Source organism: Amblyomma maculatum, chromosome 1 (genome assembly GCF_055883805.1).
Source record: "Amblyomma maculatum isolate TAMU_Amacu chromosome 1, ASM5588380v1, whole genome shotgun sequence".
Lineage (NCBI taxonomy): Eukaryota > Metazoa > Arthropoda > Arachnida > Ixodida > Ixodidae > Amblyomma > Amblyomma maculatum.
In genome coordinates, this window is record NC_139344.1 from 229,473,887 (window position 1) to 229,480,014 (window position 6,128).

The following is a 6,128-nucleotide window of genomic DNA, read 5'->3' on the forward strand; positions in this document are numbered from 1 at the left end:
GCGGGTCGTTAGCGACACAGGGTATGGCCCCCACAGGCATTGCACCGACAGTGAGACCACTCCCCATCTCGCAGCCGCCACCAGGGACCCAGGGGATACGCTGGGAGCCGCAGTCCTTCGGAGTCGGGACACCAGGTCCAATAATGACCCACCAGGTGCCACAACATGCCCCGTCGCCACCGATGCAGATTTTGCATCATCCGCAAGCTGCACCACAGGCAGTGATGGCCCATACGACACCACCCAGCCCAGGCACCGACCTGGTCCGGATGGTCGGCGACCTTGTCCGCCAGTTCATGAGCCACCAATGGCCACATCAGCAGCGCCAATTAGCCAGTGCTGTTCCCGTCGCACCAGAAGGCGTAAACGGCAGGAGCATTTTATAGTGGGGTTCCTAAACCTACATGGAGCTCGCCGCGCGCAGAAGTGGGCGGAGTTGTACTGTGCACTGGACGCTAAAAAATTCTCTGTGTATGCAGTCGCAGAAACACACCTTCGGGAGCTGGAAGAGCCCCCCATCCACCCAGAGTGGTGCTGGGCTGGCGGCAATAGACGGGGGCAAGGACGCAGAGGTGGGGGTGTCGGATTACTGTGGCGCCGAGAGTTGCAGTGGCAGGTGCCATCACCGGAGCAAGCGACCACCTGTGGGTGCTGGGTGATGTGTTGGGGGTGCCAGTAGCACTGTGTGTACTGTACCTCTCTGTTTACAAACCCAGAGATTGTGCAAATGCCCAGTTGGTGCAGTGTGTGTGCCAGGACTCAGCTAGGTGGGCTAAGGAAAGAGAGGTTGTCGTGATTGGCGACTTTAACGGACACCTCGAGGAACTGGATGGGCACACAGACAAGAATGGGCAACTGTTGCTGCAGCTTTCTGAGGCTCTCCACCTGGTAATTGTGAACCTGGACTCTCGTTGTATAGGGCAGAGCACATGGTGTGCACGTGGTAGTGCTACTTCTATCGACTATGCGTTGGTGTCTGGTCGTCTCAGTGCCATTCTCCGGACAATGGACATCGACGAGGATGGAATGCATAGCCTTGGGAGTGATCACAATAGGTTGAGACTCGTGTTTAGCCACTCCTGGTCAAGTGGCATTCGCCTTCCTCCTGGAAGGAAAGTCGGTGTGTTCCTGCCAAGCAAAGCCATCGAGACGGTTGCGGAAGAATTTGAGAACAGCCCATTTCGACGAGCAGCCGCATCGTATCAGGATTTCCTATCAGCCTTGCGAACCATCATGGACAGCCACATGGTACGGGAAGCAAGGCCGTCGCGGAAACCCAAGAATCCATGGTGGGATGCTGAGGTTGAGAATGCATGGCGGGCACGCCGCGAGGCCAACCGTGATCATCGCAGGGCCCGTAAGTACGGCGATGCTAGGTCATGTATGGTTGCATGGCAACACTACCTCAACCGTAAACATGACATGCAATGGCTCGTACAAGCCAGAATTGCAGAGCACAACCGCAAACTCATGGAGTCTATCAGGGCGGAAGGGCAGTCTGCGGCCCAGAGGTTCTGGCGATATGTCAACTCCCTGGACAGAAGTGCTCCAAGGCCACCCACACTAAGAGACTCGGAAACTGGTTTGCCGGTCACCAAGGTCAGAGAGCACCTCACCCTGCATTTCACTCACTTGTATGGGAGACCAGGTGATGAGGATCCGCCTATCTCCACAGACCAGGACCTTGAAGTTTCTCATGAAGAGACAGAACCGGACAGCACACCACCACGATGGGCCGTCTCAGAACGCACGATCGACCGAGCCATCTCTCGCCTGAGTGCCCGTTCCTCCTCGGGTCCTGACGGGCTCCCCGCTAGCCTGATAAAAGGCCTTGGACCGGAGGCCAGAGGACAACTGGCTGGCATCTTTACGGGCATAATTCAGGGGGCTCCGGTGCCTGAAGACTGGCGTCACGGAAGAGTCACCCTCATACACAAGCGAGGAGGGGACGCGGCCAGTCTTCGATCATACCGCCCAATCACTGTCACGAGTGTCATGTATCGGCTGTTCGTGCGTGTCATGAAGGAGTGGCTAAGTGGGTGGGCCGAGGCAGCTGGTATCCTCACCGAACTTCAGAACGGCTTCCGCCCGGGCCGCCGGTTGGACGATAACCTTTTCGTCCTCACTCAGTGTGCCGACATTGCTAGAAGGGAGGGGCGCTCTTTGTTGTGCTGCTTCCTTGACGTGGAGCAGGCATACGATAATGTTCCGCATGCTGCCCTGTTCAAACGCCTGTCGGAGCTGGGGATGCCCGAAGAGTTGCTGCGCACCATTCGTCGCCTCTACGACAAAAATGAAATCGTCGTGCACTTCGGCGACGCAGTATCGGCTCCCATCACCGTAGCAAAGGGCCTACGCCAAGGATGTCCCCTCTCCCCACTCCTATACATTTTGTATGCCACGAGCATTGAGCGGGCCCTGCTGCAGGCACACATTGGCTTCCGCTTGCCATACTCGACCAGCGGCTGTGACGAGGACCACCGGTTGCCGGGCCTGGCATTCGCAGATGACCTGGTGCTAACGGCGGAATCGCAGGCGGACATGCAAGCTCTGTTGGACGTCTGCTCCGCCGAAATCAAGCACCTCGGCCTGAGGTTCAGCAGCCGGAAGTCTGCCGTCGTTTGGCTGGCGGGAGGAGATGCGGAAGCTGCGGATCTCACACTGGGCGGAGAGAGTATCCCGGTGTGCAGGGCATTTAAATACCTTGGAGTATGGCTAAGCGCAGGAGCGGGCTTGTACGACCTCCACGAGGCGCACCTACGACAGGCCGCTCTTAAGGCGCAGTCCATACTTCGCCGCCGCTGCCTCTGGGGATACAACCGCTACATCATGGTCCGAGATCTGTGGAAGCTGGTGCATGTGCCGGGCCTTACATTCGCCAACGCGGTGGTAGGCCTCTCGGCGGCGACGCGGGACTGGTTGGAGCGGCGACAGCGAGATGTGGGCCGCACCGCACTCGGATGCCATGGCCGGGTGGCGAACGAGGCCATTCAAGGCGACCTGGGGTGGTCGACCTTCAAAGCCCGGGAGGCCAAGAGCAAGTTGGTCTACCTTGGCCGCCTGCGGTTCCTGCCCCGAGACCGGTGGGCCCGCCGTGTGTTTGAATACCTGGCAGCAACATGCGTCCGCACGGCATGGACACGTCGCCTCTACGCGATAGAAAAGGACTGCGGCATTTTTCGAGATCGAATTGTGGCCGACACCGTGACGAAGTGGACGGCTGAAGTGCGTGATCGTGTGCAGCACATTGAGCGGGAGGTGTGGGCTGCAAATATGGAGAAGAAGTCTACTCTCTTGTTCTACCACCTGCACAAGACAGACATCGCGCCTGTGCCGCTATATGAGAACAGCGGTGCTAGCAGCCTCCTGTTCGAGGCCCGGGCTGGGGCTCTCCGTACGCTGCAGTACCGCAGCCGCTTCGAGACAGCAGTGTTGTGCACGCAGTGTCGGGCGTGTGGAGTGGCGGGAGAAACAGTGGAGCACCTCGTCCTCCATTGTCGCGGACTCGAGACACCGCCCCTCGAGGGCGCTACGCTGTCAGAAGCTCTCGGGTTTGGACAGGTTAAACCGGCAGCAGTAGCAGCCTGCAAACGCCGCCTGGCTGAGTGGTGGGCCGTGGTGCGTGGTGTTGACTGATGGTGCCAGGAGCACCGCTAGCACAGCACATACTTTTTTTTTTTTTTTTTTAGTGTTGTACTTTAATTTTTCATTTTGGTCGGACTCGGTTAGCCCGACGTCCACCCGTTGCAAAGGGCACGACCGTTATATCATCATCGTCAGCCGTCCGGGCGCCCGCGTATGCGCGCTGTGCGGCGGGGCGGATACCGCGCGGACTGTACGTTCTTGTTTGCTTGTGCGTCGTCTCGAGCTGTTCGCGACAAGATTTTACAAATATGCTGGTTACCGGTGCTCAGTACTGTTAGCAATCACCTAATTTATTTTCCATTTTGGCCGTCGGCAACACCTCGGGGAAGTAACATGACAGGAGTTGGCTCCGAAGAAAAAAGCTTGGAGAGGGCCGGCGTACGACTCGCACAGCACGCTTCACTCGCCGTACAACTTGCTTTAGCATTCCTAAAGTACCTAATTCACGTCCAGAAATGTAGTCGTTTTGAAAAGAGGGCTGTGTGGAGGCAGGATGTATGAAGAAGTGAAACATACAACACGTGCGTTTGAGCGCTGTCTAAAACTGGTCACAGTAACCCCATTATCAAAACAGTCCAAAATGGTATATTCCGTTGTTTTTCATGCCAACTATGCCGACTACAGCACGTCACTGAAGACACTAGAGAAGTCGGCATTCAGTTGGATATGAATTAAATGTGGACTACCCCGCATGGAGGTAGAGATACAGTAAAGTAAGGACATGAAAAACGAACGACACCACGCCAACTGGCTACTGAATAACGGAACACAGTGGGTCAGGAAAGGTGAAAGAAGTGAGAGGTAAAGGTTTCACAGGAAAATAAAAAGAAACGTGTCACCTACCAGGGAGGGAGAAAGGGGTTGGTAGAAGGCACGCAGCGCCGTGAAAAGAGCGGCCGCGAATGTGAATAAAGGTGCAGAATATTCGTGCGGCACGGCAAACGCACGACGAAGAAAGCAGGCAGCTAAAGACGAAGAAAAATGGAGATATTAAAAACAATAAAACAAAGAGGAAACAACCCAGCATAAGGATCAAATGAAGGCCCGGGAAGAGGAAAGCAATGCACAAACAGGCTGCAATCGAACGCGTATAAAGATATAAGCGTCGAAATTTAAGAGACAACAATTCGTGAAACTGTACACTAATCTAAGAACACACCATATTCTTTTCTCTCCATAAGCTGAAACATTGTTGTAACGGGTAGTTTTATAAATATCCAGATATGTGCGCTATACTTAAAACATTTAATCTCAATGCGTTATAGTTTAACAATGACCTAATTGTTCCAGAAAATGTTTCCATTCTAGGGTGCGCAAGCCACCGGTAATATGCAAGTCATTGCCTCCAGAAGATCGCTCTAGTCCTGTTTTATGCATATACAAAATTAAAAAAATGAATAGCTTTGAAAAAGAAATAACGACGGAAAATAGAAGACGCAGAGGCTATAGGGTACGCTTAATTCGCTTTCGCTAGATCATCCTTCTGCGAAAGAGAGGTTGTGAGGCTGGCACGGTTTCTCACCATGAACAAAAATAGCGCCATAGGTTCGAAACTAGGTCGCACTTTACTCAAACATTTGGCTCGGATGCACGGTCCTTTTCGACTGCTTTGCACTTCAGATTTTGCAAACTTCCTGTAAAATGTGAAGGTTCAAAACGTTTACCTACTTGGAGCTCCAGAAAAGCTCCCACTTGAAGCCATGAAATTTAATGTGTTTTTGCGGCTTCGCTCTTTGCGAAGTAAGCGAATCACGGCAAGAGTTCCCAAAGGGAAAATAATTAAATTCCCTTGGAAGTATTTCACGTGTAATATCAACCTTGTTAACAATTATAGTCTGGTTAGTACTGCAAAGAGCATCCGCGGCAAGTAGCCCGATTATATATAGTCTGGTAAGCAGTAGTTGCAAGTATATCCAGTCGATTACTCATATTAGGTACTCATGCATTAGGTGCTCGTCATCTTTTTCGCATTTTTCCGCTTTCTCTCGGTGCGCGCTAAGAACTGCAACATACCTGCCAATTCGACGCGCAATTATCAGTGCTTTTATTTTTGTTTGTTTGCCCTGTACCATTTGATGCCAGTAAAGCGTCCGCACTCAAGTGCCCACTATGAACGTATTACGTATGTGACGGGTTTAATTTTTCATATTTTAGTTGAAGTAATGCCCTAGCTGTACTTGACTTTTTTTTTTCTTCATCTAAGCAGCTGGTTCACCCTTTGGTTAGTGGCACGCAAACAAATGTCCGCGATATAACGTAATTGTTAATCACGAACAAAAAATAAATGCTTGAGTCGCGTATACCTTGTTTATTATTTTTTTTTTTTTTTGCCGGTAAATACCACAGTGCTCTAAATTAGTACGGTAGTGAATAAATGTGTTTTGCTCGCACTCTGTATTTGTAATTTCTATAAGCGGTGATTAGGGCACATAAAGAGCACCTATTAAAGAGATATATTATTACTGGCGATTTAAGATAAACGT